We start from the raw sequence: 15,138 nt of genomic DNA, 5'->3' as shown, positions 1-15,138 counted from the left end.
TGTGCCAAGCTGCACAAAAATACTTCTGTTAGCCACCAGGCACACATTCCTATCTTTCCACTCACTTCATTAAAATCTCTGTCCTTCAAGAGAGCAGGGTCTTTTTTTTTTAAATAAGAATTCAACTTTTCTATCACTGGGTTCATAGGTGATACTGAATGAATAAACAATTGTTTAATGAGTACATGCTAAAAGTGATTACATTGAGGAGAAATAATTAGGAACAATGATGGCTACCACTGTGGAAAACTTCTGCTTTCTGTCTATTGTTGCACACATCTTTTATTTTCATATATTATTCCACATGGAATATATATATATATATATATACACACACACACACACACACACACACACACACACACACACACACACACACACACACATATATATATATATCATGCAGGCACTGAGTTTTAAAGAAAGTTAAGTGATTTCAACAAAATCACACAGTTGACAAATAAAGATCTAACATTGAATTTCTAAATTTATCTGACTTCAAAGTCTATATCATTGATAAAAATAGGGAGCCCGTACTTCTTGGGTGACAGCCATCCTTTACAAAGATGCATCAAGCTGCTCCTTTGCTCAATATATTTAAAAATAGAACGGAATGTCTCCTCTTTGTGGTGGCCTGTGGGGAGGCACTGGGTAGTTGGTGTAGCTGATGTGCCTGTCATTTCTGTGGATAGGTAAGATTCTGTAATGTGCCTGGAACATTACATGGGTCTTAAGAGAAGGCTCCAGGTGGGGAGAGTCAGGACTGAGGAATGAGCAACAAACAAAGGTTTGTGGTTGGTTATACTTTCTCAGGCTTCTCTGCTGGGTCTTAGAAAGTTCACGTGAGGACTTGGCTGGTTAGAACTGGTAAATTGAACATTCCTCGTCCAGTACACTTGTCAGGTTACAGGCCCATTCTAAGTCATGCAGCATTAAATAAACAGCTCTTTTAGAACATGTCTATCTCTATAGACCTCCTATCTAGGGATCAGCTATGCCTAGTCCATATTTGGTGAATGCCACACATTTTGCAGATGACGGTATTGGGATAACTGTAAAGTGTGTGTGGTGGGGTGTTATGTGGTAATCATTACCTCCCAGGGAGGTCGGTTTCAGAACTTTCTCCATGACCTTAAGTCCCCATATTTCATATTGTGGAATCTGCATGGAGTACTCCTCATTTATAGCTTCAGGAGCTTTGGCTCAGCAGCCAGTCCGTTATCTATATATAGATGCTTAATCTATGCTACGCCACTCTTTGTTTCCCTATATAACTTCCCACACTCATAGAATTGTTTGCAATGCACTAAAACACATGGTTCATTTAATTTAATCTCTCATTAGGTCATTTTAAGCCAATGATTCTCAACCAAAGGCAGTTTTGCGTCCCCCAGGGGACATTTGACAGTGTCTGGAGGTATGTTTGATTGCTAAGAGTAGGTTACAAGGTGATGTCATTGGTACTTTGTAGTTAGGGACAAGGAATAACACTAAGTGCCCTACAATATACAGAGCAGCCCCTTGCAGAAAAGATCTGATTACAAATGACTGGTGCTGAGCTTGGGAAGCCCTGATTTATCACCATCATCATCAGTGAAGTTTCCCTTTATGAAGTGCTTTGAACAGATTGTTGAGGTGAAAGTGTGGTGAAGAGTGAGGATCCTTACAAAATTGTAGCAATGTCTGGACCCAAGGACTCACATGTCAGCTCTTCTCAACAACAGAGGACTAGAGTGACTGTTTTGACAGAGGCTCATAGCAATCCTCTCTGATGTCACAGAATCCCTTCTTCTCTGTCCAGGCAAAGGGTAAGGTCCTATGTGGCAACACTGTCACCAGCGACGACAGCAGCAGCGTCATGAGTCCTTGCAGAAGAGTACTAAGTCCCTCACTCTTTGCCCTCTAGTGTTAAACTCAAACACATCTTTTCCCATGAGGGGAAACCAAAGTGAGCAGCAGTGAAATTCTAAAGTTGAGTTATTTCATATTTAGAGACAGAGTCTTCTTTGCCTGCCCATAGACTTGTGTGCTCTCTGCCAAAGGAGCTTTTCACAAGAGCTGTTTCCCAGGGCTGTCCACTCCCATGGACTTTCCTCCTGTGTTCCTTCCCCTTCTCCCCCTGATCCTCAAAGTCCTGCCTCATCACATTTGAGAAGGCCATAGCCTTGAGCAAGCCAAACAGTCACAGCTTTGCCTGTGCTGATCTGTCAGTTATAAGCATTACTGTGTACCTCTGCCTCCGAGGATAAAATAAGCTATTGAGGAGTTAAACATTTTTCCCTGACTCAAGTTGCACGTTGATGCCATTGCTGGAATCTGGCCATAGGGTTCTGAATCATAATCAGAACAGCAAGTGAGGTCCAGGCTGGTATGACGGTACAGCTGGACCATCATGTGATGTTTGTTGAGGGCTGGGAGTGTAGAGTATTAACTTCCTTCAGCTTCTAGCATATGTGTAAATCTTAAGTTGAGTTTTTACTCAACACTGTAAACATAAAATAAGGAACAATAATGAAAGAACGGAGTTGAAAGGCTGGGAAGATGCCTCAATGGGTAAAGCGCTTACTGTACAAGCAGGAGAACCTAAATTTGGATCCTCAGCAACCCTGTCAATAGACAAGCATTGTAGTACATGCCTGAAACACTGCTCAGGAGGCAGAGGCAGGAGCTTCTTGGCCAGTCAGCTTCAGGTTTGGTGAGAGATCTTGTGTCAAAATTGAGACTTGAAATTAATTAAAAATAACACCTGATCTCAACTTCCATATTAGCATGCTCGTGTGCGTGTGCGCGCGCACACACACACACACACACACACACACAAACAAATACCCTATACAAACCTACATTATTTATACACATAAAATAATGCAGTTCAATGTCACAATTTATGAAAGGATAAATTCTAAATTTGGCAAAAGCAGTGCTAATATATAGTTGGTTAAGTTATTCACTGGGCACAAATTAAGCTGTGCTCACAAAGCTCAAACTTGGATGTGTAAATGAAGGTGACTACGTATCACTCAGAAGCCACTTTGGAGACCAGGGCATAGAGCCCATAAGGACAGCTTCCAGTGCCTGATCCATGTGTAAGGAAAACAGGATGCTGTCTGTGAACAAACTGGTAGCAAGATTTATGTTTTAGAATATTGCAACATGACTTCCTTCCCCAGCTGCCTTTGTGCATTGTTTCGTGGAGAATAAAGGAGTGCTTTCAGGAACAGGGCTGTGTAAAGACGGATGGTAGGGAGTTCAATTAAATAGCACTCGGGCCTTTCTGGGTCACTGTGAGCCACCTTGTCTGTGCTTCATTTTAACACCTGCTTTAATGCCTTCGTGATATGAGTGAATGGACATCTTTCATTCATTGGTCTGGTCCTTCTGAATGAAGCTGCTTAGGATTCCTTAGAACACTGGCATGTGGGCACGCAGTTGTCTGGAGGTCATTTCCAACAATGGACACAGTGGAGAGAGAGCCTATGGAAGAGGACTTGACATCGTTAGCCAGCAATCAGCTTTAGTAATGACTGCAACTCGCAGTGAGGTTTGAGGTTCTGAACTTGTGTAGGCGAAGGGTGAGTGGTGACTCCTTGTTGTCTGTGTGAAAGTTGCTCTCCTATGCAGTGCCTAGGAAGTGGGTGATGGAATCTCTCAAAACACTTGATTATCTTGGTAGGAGCACAGGTGGCTTCATTTTTTTTTCTGTGACTTTCTATTATATTCCAACACTTTCAATCCTGGGTATATATTATGTACATTTTTAAAAGTTGAAATAACCAATCTTGGTAAATTTACCAGACCCTTATTTGATTGAAAAGGATTTGCTGATTATTGTCACTGACGATTTCCCAGCTTAAAAGTGATTTTAAACAAAAAGTCAGTTGCCTGTAAAGCTCAAAAGGAGATCTGCCTTCATTTTTTAAAGCAAATTTAAATCCAGTTTGGGAGGCCAAATGCAGAAATGTAAATCAATTAACCCCCAAATGGAAGGCTGTATGAACGTATATGTATGCAAGTGTGTGCATACATTTGTATGTTAACAAATGGAACATAATGTAGAACTGTACAGCCATATACATGCATATATGTGCATAATAGCACACACACACATATAAGACATGTATTATATTTATATTGGCAGCTAGCAAACATTACATGATCAGGTTTACAAGTATACATGTTTGTGTGTATTTCTAGCTAAGGAAAGAAATAACAGGTGGGTAGATTCACCAAGGCTGGTGAGAGAGTGAAAGAAAGAGTTTTTCAGAGAGTAGGTCTGGAGGTGAAGAATTTGCTTTACTCAAATATATATATATATATATATATATATATATATATATATATACATATATATATATATACATATATATATATGTATATATATATATATATTATATCCCCATGGGAAGATGTGGCATGAGTTTAAATTTAATATATTTGTGCTGTTATGGCAGACCACATTGGGAAGTATTCACGAGTTTGTGGGATAGAAATTAGTGCCCCACAGGAGGCCAATACGATGGATGGAGGTGGTACCAGAGAAAGAGCATGCTGGGAGATCTTAAAGGCAGAGGCAGGTAGGAAGCAGGGGAAGCCAGACAATATGCATGCAATACCAGGGCAGGCAAGAGAGGAGTGAGAGGAATGGGATCCAGGGGAAGATTCAAAGAACCTTGAAGGAAAATTCCATCAGCCCTGATAATATGAGTTATATATAGAGGGAGGTGACAAGTAATGTTGACTTGAACACATTCCAAAGGAATCAGGTCTTTGTGGATAACTCTCCTGGTCACATGACTACTCAGTGTTACAAACTGAAGTACTTCCTTCAACTTGTAAATCATTTTACAAACAGGGATTCACCTCCCTATGGCCTCAAGCAGACCATATGAACCCTAATCCACAAATGTACACCATGTTTCGTTTTCTTCGCTTGTCTTCTTGGAGGACATTTTCCAGCCTTCTATGGTAATGAGTGGCTGCCTCTGACTGTGCCAGTGTCCAGGAAGACTATTCTATGAATGGTAATCCTGTTGGCATTTTCACAAAACAGGCAAGAAAACCAAGTATGTAAAACCAACCAGATTTACATTCATGTAATCATTAAAAGAATAAATTCCCCTTTGTTATGCAGAGAGAGTGAATTCATTTACAATAATCACTTTAAAAAAGATTTCTAGGATTCCCAATTTGCAATCAATAAATGTTTGCCATTTAAATTAAATTTACAGCCCACAACCAGATTTTTTGCCACACTTGGTAATGACACTTTCCAAGAACATAGACTTCAAGTAAGAAAATAATAGCCATTTAAATGGGGAGATAATTGGCTGTAACATAAGAACATTGAAGAATGTTGAAGCTCACGGAGACTTATGGAGTATTTTAAAAATTTATGTTGTACTTATCTTCGCATTTGTAGTCTACCACAAAATTCCAAATTCTGAGCATAAATCAGTTCGATGTTCATCTTGGAGACTCACAAATCAGAAACCAACAATCTGATCCAGTCTGTGTGCCGCTGCTGTTGCATGTGCTTCTACTACTACCACCAGCTTATCAGACAGAGAGATTGGCCTATGTATATGTGCCTCTCTTTCTCTGTCTCTCTCTCTGTGTCTGTCTCTGTCTCTCTGTCTCTCTGTGTCTGTGTCTTTGTTTGTCTGTCTGTCTGTCTGTCTCTCTCTCTCTCTCTCTCTCTCTCTCTCTCTCTCTCTGTGTGTGTGTGTGTGTGTGTGTGTGTGTGTGTGTGTATGTGTGTGCTCATTAATGCCCCTTAGGTAAACACTATTTTAGACTTCTTGGCTTGATAACATCTGGCTTATCTTGGGAACATCTGGTTTATCACCCGATTTTCTCCCTGCCATTATGCTGACCACTGGAAAAACATGGCTTAGGAGTTCTGCCCCACAGGGCTGTGTCTTTTGGCATCCACTCTTGCTAATAAATAGCAAGTCACAGGATGCAGGTTGCATGGCCGTGGGTCACTGGTACATACTTCTTCAGTAGTAGGTCTTGTTAACGAAAGGACCAGGGACAAGGCTGACCACTCTTCATTATGGAAGATGATCCAGTTACTAGGCTTTGTAGTCTAGAAAGCAAGAATTGATATGTTTAATTAGACACACTGATTATTTTTTATTATTTTTTTTTACTATTTTTTTACTCACTGTCTTTGGCAGTGCTTGAGATTGAACACAGGTTTTCCTGTATGCAAGGCATGCAGTCTACCTGCTGAGCCTCATCTCCAGCCCTGACTTTATATAGTGGTGATTATCTTGTGATTAGGTGAGGGGCATTAGAAGACATTTCATGTCACACACTCTGTGTGTTCTTAGAAGTGGGTGAAATAGTTTCTTGTCTTAATGCTTTTTGGTTTCCCAGAATCTCAAGTGAGTTATTTATAAATAAATATTCCTTTGTTTGGATATGTTTAGGGGAGAGAGAGAGAGAGAGAGAGAGAGAGAGAGCGAGAAGACCCAGATTCACAGGAAGAAAATCCTGAAGTTGAATCAGGAAAAGAATGACTGGCTAACTTCTTTGGTTACTTCAAAGCTGTCCATCTAAGTTAAAGCAAATGTAATTCTGGGTTCTGCATTGGGCAAACAGTCCTTGCGCATAGCACCTGCCTTCTGTGTGGTAACCTCATACATATGCTGGTTTTATTTGTCCACGGACATCTAGCTATGTGTGTTGTCATAGACGCACAGCCCAGCAGATGGCTCACCTAGGAATGCGAAGAAGCCACAAAGCTGATACAAAGATGAATGTTAAACCAAGAGCCAAACTGTTCTTGCAGTCTCTTGTCCCAGACTTCACATTTTTCTTAAACAAGGTTAATTTTTCCCTATAATTATGGGCCTATTCTTTTAGCAATGAAAACTTTTATTGTGGGTTTAATAAAATGAATTGCCTGTGACATGAAATGATTCTGGAAGGCTTAGTTTTATCTTTGTTCCTTAACCTCTCAAGCCTCCTTTTAAGATTGTGCCCTGTGCAGTTCAGATGGAAGGCAAAATCAGAAGCCCTCATTTTGCTGTCAAAGATGCTGACTTATAAGTAGCCAGGATGAACACAAGGGGAAATGGGGAGAAAGCCATGCCGCGGTATCCAGGGGTTCCTCTTCAGAAGGGCACAATTTTTTTTAAAGCAAAAGTAACTTCTTATTTTTATTTTAGATTTATTTTTTCATTAGATGTTTTCTTCATTTACATTTTAAATGCTATCACCTTTCCTAGTTTGCTCTTCGAAAATCCCCTATACCCTCCTGTACTGGCTAGTTTTGTGTCAACTTGACACAGCTGGAGTTATCACAGAGAAAGGAGCTTCAGTTGAGGAAATGCCTCCATGAGATCCAGCTGTAAGGCATTTTATCAATTAGTGATCAAGGGGGAAAGGCCCCTTGTGGGTGGGACCATCTCTGGGCTGGTAGTCTTGGTTTGATAAGAGAGCAGGCTGAGCAAGCCAGGAGAAGCAAGCCAGTAAGGAACGTCCCTCCATGGCTTCTGCATCAGCTCCTGCTTTCTGACCTGCTTGAGTTCCAGTCCTGACTTCCTTTGGTGATGAACAGCAACATGGAAGTGTAAGCCAAATAAACCCTTTCCTCCCCAACTTGCTTCTTGGTCATGATGTTTGTGCAGGAATAGAAACCCTGACTAAGACACCTCCCCTTTCCCCCTGCTCTCCAACCCACCCACTTCTACTTCCTGGCGCTGGCCTTCCCCTATCCTGGGGCCTAGAAGTAACTTCTTATCCATGAAACCATACATTCTGAAGTGATGTTAGATGATGATGCTTGTGTACCTGTTCTTTCCAAAAATGTTAGAGGAATCACAGTTTGGGGTTCAAACACTAATGCTGCACACTCCTGGCCTGTCTAACTATTCCTACTGCAAACTATTCATTCAAGGTTCATAGCCAGATGGATTAATGAATTACCAGATCTTGGGGAAAATATCTTCACCTGACTTTAAATACAACTTTCTCTTTCTCTGTCCCTTTAGTCTTGTGATTGGTGCTATCACTTCTACAACTTGAGCCTCTGTAGAATTCTGTCTCCCCCATGATCTCTCCCCCACAAAATATCTTCTTTAAGCATTATCTCTACTTTCTTATTTCTTCTCAACTTCTGTTACAGGCAGTTATTTAAAGAGGCACAGTACAGCCAGGTTGGTCAGAGAGGGATGGAAAGGACATCTCAGTAGCCAAATCTTTGGTACCCAGTGACCTTCCTGATGCCAAAAGTGCACAATTTCCTCTCTGCTCACTCTCGAGAATGAGTTGTGTAGAGTTCCTTGCTCAATGTGTATAGCTGGCATTCTGAACTTTGCAGGAAAGCCTTAGAGCTATTTGAAAAGTGCTGGTGCTTGGTGAATACTAAATTACATGTAGGAAATAGTCTACAGTACCAGTTACACTTCATTTTTATTCTTGACACAGACACCTAAATCAGAGAACAGTAACATTTCAGAGATTATGCAAGCAGTTTGGGTATGTTCCAACATTATAATAGGATCAGAATTTTAAGGCCTTTTGTATTATTACCAATACTCGCTTACTTTCTACTGCAGTGTACTTTGTAGGGAATTACAGCTTTTACTAAAAAGATTAAAATGCTATTATGCAAATGATTGCAGTATGTTATTATGTTTACAAATTAACATCCATGGCTCAACACACAAATTAACTAACTATTCTATCTGTGTTATTAAGGATTTAATAAAGTAACCATTAATAAAAATGGGTAGCTTGGAACACTTCATAAGAAACAATTGCGATTCAACACACACAACTAGAGTCTGGTGTTTAATGTTCTAGGTGATATAATAGTAAAATCAAGTTGAGCAAAGGCTTTAGAAAAAACACCATTGTGTGAATGGTGGAAATGTTTGTTTGAGATGCTGATGAGAAAGAACAAAATAGCTTCAGGGTCCAATATACAGTGGGCAGCATATCAATACATCTAAGCAGCACACACAAAACATCTTCTATTAAAAAGTGTTTCATTGAAATGATAATTGCCCTCTGTTCCGTGTCTGATATGTTCCACACTCCTAGAGAATACTGACATTATTCTGAAATGGAGCTCCGAGCACATTTTGCTGTGGCGACTGGGACTTAGCTACCTAGTATCACCGTGTGATAAAAGAGGGAAAGGCTAGCTTCAGACTAAGATGGCTTTACAAACAGGCTGCAAATTGCTATTCCTGGCTGTTCATGAGAGATCATAAAAGCCAGCAGATAAGAGCCGCCAAGGTCCCTGAGAAATGAATGTGTGTGATTATGTTATCTCTCACTTTGGATTTACTAGATGGACCGACAGCACCTTCCCTTTAGCCCCACAGGAATAGTAGGGAGAGGTACAGATTTTGAATAGTAAACTTTGCTGGGGTGGGCTTAAAAACTAAAACCATATCAAGTATTTTTTGTATGAAAATGTCTTTCTATAACTCAACACCAAATGCAATGGATTATATGTAATGAAAATTTATATTAAAAATGATTCTAAAATATCTTGTTTTGAAGAAACTGGGCTCAAGGGGGACCTAGGTTTCACATAGGTCTCATGATAAGAGATAGGGGGTATTACCTAAAATTAAGCAAGCTAACAGACAAGAGACACAGGAATTGCTCAGCAAACTCAATTTTTCATTTTCAATATTTTGAATTTATTTTCTCACTGATCAAAGATGAAGATAACTTTAGAGTCTGTAAGCAGGTAGCTGTTTAGGTCTAACTGCTGTGATTAGTAACCTGACCTTATGAAATGGAAGAGCTAAATGTACTTAGGGAAGGTACAGGCAGGGAAACCATCACAAAGTTGGCCAAGGTTTGTGCAATTTATTTTGTTCCAAATAGCACCTCTGTTGTTGTTGGGAAACTGCTTATGCAAATTTTTGATATCTAGCTTTAGCAAGATGCCTGCTTCCTTCATTTCCTTCCACATTTGGATAAATTGTGTTGTTCCTCACTATTCCAAATTTGTCCTTGTGGAAGTGAACACTTGCAAATTGTTTGAAGCTTCCTAAGGGAAAGAAAGCAAAGGAAGGGAGGGAGGGAGGGGAAAAATCCTGACCAAAACCAGTTTCTGTGACAGCTTATGATTTGATGGTGTGTGGCCTTGTCCTGTTCCCAGGCACCTGATCAAGAAAGTAGTACAATCCTGTTATGCAGGCATTCCAGAAATCTTGCCAACATTCACCTGACATGGCCAGGGTTTAAAGTCCTTGAGGTATAACTTTATGAAACAGGATGGAATGCTCTGCTTCTGGGATACGGGTGACCATGTACTCATATTATCTTATTTTATAAAGAAGAGGTGGGGACGGGGAGGGGGGGAGGGGGTGTCTGGGATCCTTGCCACGAAAGGGTGGTAAAATAATTAGTCCAGGAGACAAATGTCTTGGACCATGTTTAAACAGAGCTTTAAGGACACAGTGTTCCCAACACTCACATATCTAAATACAAACGGGTGTCAGCTGTTATACAGACCAAAGCATAGCAGTCTGCTTCTACACAGGTCATCCTCGATCCATTTTGGTCCCAGTCACACTGCACATCTGTTTCTGCGAGCTACAGCTTCTTAAGGTGGCATTTGGACTTCATAAGAGCACAAACAACCGAGCTATAAATTGCCACTGCTGGAGTTATTTTGAATAAGTGTATACTGTTTCATATTTATAATGGTGAGGCTTCATAATAGTCGCAGTGAATATATAACACCCATCAGTTCAACAAGCATGAAATTGTATGTTGTCAACTTGTCTCATAAATAGAGTCATCTTCTGGCTTGCGATAATGTCAAACAAACATCCCACCCCCCCGCAAGAATTGTCAAGAGGGTCACAAAAAATTAAAGTTAAAATTAAGAGAAGAAGGATAAAAAATAAGCAAAAACGTAAGAGAAAGCCAAGGAGGCAGTGCTTCCTTTAGGTAGCCTCATAAAGCTGAGTTTTCTGCTGTTACCTTCCTTGTCTGCTCTCTCTCCCAGGGAGCTATCTTCCCTTAAATGAATGCTAGCTAACTGGTTAATTGGACATGTTTTCTCTGCCATCCACGGATACCATTTCTACCCAGACCTTGCAGGGTTGGTACATAGTGCAGGTCTTGCTGAGTTGTGCATTTGTGAGCGCTTTTATTTTTTTAAGTTTTTTTTTTTTAAATTCTATTCTTGTGATGGAAATCAGTGCTAATTGTTACAAAACTCTCTAACTCTGTGCTCTGTCAAGCTTTCTGCGAGCCTTTGCACCCCAGTTAACTCTTAATTCATTATCAGAGCAATAGGAAGAGGTGACAGGAAGACACTTGGTTCAAACTTTTCTGAGCCACAAAACAGAGAGAGAGAGAGAGAGAGAGAGAGAGAGAGAGAGAGAGAGAGAGAGAGAGAGAGAGGCAGGAAAGAAATCTTTGTACCAAATTTGCAAATTGCTGTAAGGAAAAAAGACAAATAAAAAGCGCTCCCCGGCAGCTAGGGAGCAACTCAGAGACTGGTTTTCACAGTGGTTGAAATTTCTGCACCAGAGGCATGAGGAGAAACCAGTATGAGGTTTTTTTTTTTGTTTTCTTTTTTCTGCTTTTGAGAAATTCTTAGATGTGTTCAACACTCCCCATCTTTCTTTAAATGGCCGAGAGACAAGAAAGCGTTTGCAGCCTGTATCTGTAATCATTTTGACTTAGCCAGTTAAGTTGCTAACTTTAAGACCTCAGGACACTGTCTTGTCTTAAATCAAACACTATGCAGATATTACTGAGGCTTATGGCTAACCCTGCTCTCTTCATCGCGGGTCGTCGGCAAGATGGATGGCCATGTCTTCTTGTGGGAGAAACGATTTGCTGGTCAAAGCTCTTGGTCTCACTTTTGCATTTCTTTGTGCTTTTAGGTTAGGAAGTTCACCCATTCCTTCACTGATTTATGTATCCATTCACCAGAAAATAATTATTATCATATCATAACGTGTTCAGCTACTTGTCGATTTCTAGTGAGACAATGCCTTTGAGCAGACTTGTCCCCTGACTCCAGGAAGCTCATGGTGACTGATGAGAACAGACTTCTAATGCTGAGGGGGGTAAAGATTGTACTAAAGGGAGTATAGCAAGGGCTTATTTCACCTTAGTATATTGTCCATCAAAACGATAAATTCTGCTCTTCTTTCTCTTTCAAAAGTACCTCCGACTTGAAGTGTTTGTTGTTGTCTTTTCTGGAGACAACTTCCCTCTGCTACAGGACCTTTCCGTTTCTAACTAGGAGCTGAGAGATAGGCTCTAAAACCTCTAAGGTAGAGTCTCAGAATTTTGAAATTAGGAGAGTTGAAAAACTCATTGGGTAAAATAAAGTTTGCCCATTGGAATTGTTGAGGGAAATCAAGAGGAAGCCAATCTAAAGGAAGACAGCCCCACTGTCAGCAGGAAGCTCTTACATACTGCTTCTGCCAATGTGTGTTGGGGTTACGATGGACCAGAACCATTTTGTACCATTTTAGGCTTGGTGACCTTTCTCTTGGAGAATGATATTTCAGTCCAATTGGAAAGGCCAGCATACTTTTGGCTGGTAAGAAGCACCCTATACGGGTGGCATTGCTCTCTCTGAGCAAACTGTCTCTAATCTCCTGTCTCTAACTGCCATCCCATTACCTTCTTTGGTAGAGCAACCGATAGACTGTCCTGTCCCCTTTGGTGAGGCACCACAGGAAGAATGTCCTGTATCCCGCCACTCTTCTCTCTGGAAAAACCAAATATGATTTCCCTAGTAGCATTATTCAGTTAGATCCCATTCAGATTTCTATAATGCTCTGACTTAAATTTCTTCTCCCAGGTCCTCTTTGAGAAGTCTGTTTCTCCAGTTGAACAGCTTTTTTCTAGTTGGAAAAAAAACCCTCTCTTAAAGTAATGCCCTTGATTTTTCCATGGACTCTTTGCCTAAGGATATTAGCTTCCCTGGGCGTCATTTCATCTGCTCAGATGTGAACTTGGAGCCCCTGTATTCCAGACATAGTTCTCTTGGCTGTCCAAGGAACCTAGCCAGCTCAGATTCTGTCCAGAAAGGTTCTCATGTCAGGATCCTCTTGTGTCTTGCCAGCCAATTCTTAGCAGGGACACCCTGCTCTCCTCTGAGCTGCATGTCTCCACCTGGCTTTTTTTTTTTTTTTTTTTTTTTTTTTTGGTAGTGCAGTCTAATGGGTAGGCTCACTTTTTATTCATATTGGAGGAGAGCCTAGCAAAAGCCTGGGAATTGGAGCACAGTGATTCTCCACAAGATAAGTGGCTTCTTTTCTCCTGCTGGTTCCCAATTCCAGGACTCTGCATGCCACAGATTGGAGAGTTACATTAGGTCACAGTGCTGCTGTCTAGATCCTTTAATCCTCAATCCTAGCTGTGTCGCTGCCATCCTAGAGGAATTTGTGTCAATTTCTCCTGGGATAGATCTAGCCTGGGCTGCTTTGCAATATTTGTTCAAACTGACAATTTTGACAAAGACATTCTGTCCACAGTGAGCTAAAGAATTTTTTCTGTGTTTAGATGTATTTGGAGGTGACTAGATGGTGCCTGGTCTTAGCAGATAACTGAGTCTGTGACTCCGCATAGCTCAAGGTCTACTCTATTTAATTCAACTTTGAATGGCAAATGGGTTCCTCTTCTGAGTCAGCAGACATGATGATCGTCTCTACCACACTGTGTGACCTGCCTGCTGCTTTAGAATATAGAAGAACAAACTATGAGTCTTACGTTTTACCTTCAGCATCTGGTTCATTGTGATTCCTGGCTACATAGTCTATGGCAGAAAGTGAGGTTGTCTTTCATATAGAAGATACATGTCTAACTCAATCACCGTGGCTATTTTTATAACTTGCACAGGAAGACCTCATTTCTCTGGCCATTATTAGCGTGATTAATTGTCTGAAACAGAACTGAGAAACACACCATCTTGTAAAGTTGTCTTAGAGAAGCCAAACTAGATTCAGATAGATTTTCTCATATTTAACACGTTTTATTCCCAGATAAGCTTCTCCAGACCTCCCTTCACACTTGCTTTCTTCTGTTGAACGTGCAGTCTAAATGAGTCTTAGTTACTTGTTGTTCTGGGAACATCAGACATGGGGTAACAGTGATTTTAAAAAACTCTTAAGATGGCAGAGACACAGATATCATGGGGAGATTTTGAGGCTGACCAAAACACAAGACTAAAAATTACAAAATTCAACACCTAGAACCAAATTTTCTGGGACACGAGGGCAGCCAAACTCTGTGTGCCTTATTCACTCCCCATCATTATTTTGTAAGAGCAAATGGTGCCACAGAAATAAATTCTCATAATTTTTAGCGTGGCTGAAATACTTCAAACTTCTACACATGTGCAGGGGCATGTATGCCTACACTTGAGAAAGTAAATTAGTGTAAAAAAAGGGGGGGTCGTTGTTGTTTACACACATCAAGTTCTTTGGTTCATCACACAGGGCCAACTGGGTTAATTCTCAATCATTCCTTTCCATGGTAAATGAGAGAATGCTCTTTGAAAAATTGCAATGTTAATTGTTATTATTAGTATGAGCAGCAGCAGCAGTAGTAGAAGTAGTAGTAGTAATAATCTCTTGCAATAGTTCTTCACTTAATGAACATATCTATTTAGATGTTCAACAATAATGAGACCTCTCATTACTTTATTTGTTAATCATAAAACTCTCTGGATACAGAGAAGTTGTCAGTACAACTCAACCTATCTACTGTTCTGTCATTCTTCACACTAGAATGAAATTACCCATGTCCCCCTTTCACTGCTTCCATCTTTATGTAAACCCTAATAACCCACAGCTCAGCCACATGATTCAATGTAGACTATGTTAAAATATCAGCACCAACAACAATTCTTCCCTTTTTCAGTCCTCCATTTTGCTTGGAGACTCTTATAAGTAACTCACCAGACTTATGGCCTGCAAAGCAATTATTAAAATTCACTACTTGCCTTTGGACAAAGGGTTTTTACTTAATGTCTAAGACAAAGTTCCTTAAGTCTAATCTTCCCTTAGAAACCCTGGGACTCATCCAGCTGCGTCTTCCTCTAGATTTTCCTGATTGGTTCCCATACCTTGTACCTTAAAGTGAACAGCCTGAGTTTTCCCAGTGTGGACCCTCAGCTTTGGTTAGGCC

The 15,138-nt window shown here is 40.5% G+C and overlaps 1 protein-coding gene across 13 annotated transcripts in view; it reads left to right on the top strand.

Moving 5' to 3' along the window:
* The window catches only part of Ppargc1a (peroxisome proliferative activated receptor, gamma, coactivator 1 alpha), a 661,605-nt gene that overhangs the window by 568,170 nt on the left and 78,297 nt on the right, over positions 1 to 15,138 (top strand). The gene's annotated exons all lie outside the window — the stretch shown is intronic.

Source organism: Mus musculus, chromosome 5 (genome assembly GCF_000001635.26).
Source record: "Mus musculus strain C57BL/6J chromosome 5, GRCm38.p6 C57BL/6J".
Taxonomy (NCBI): Eukaryota; Metazoa; Chordata; class Mammalia; order Rodentia; family Muridae; genus Mus; species Mus musculus.
This window is presented reverse-complemented; position numbering and strand designations above follow the sequence as displayed.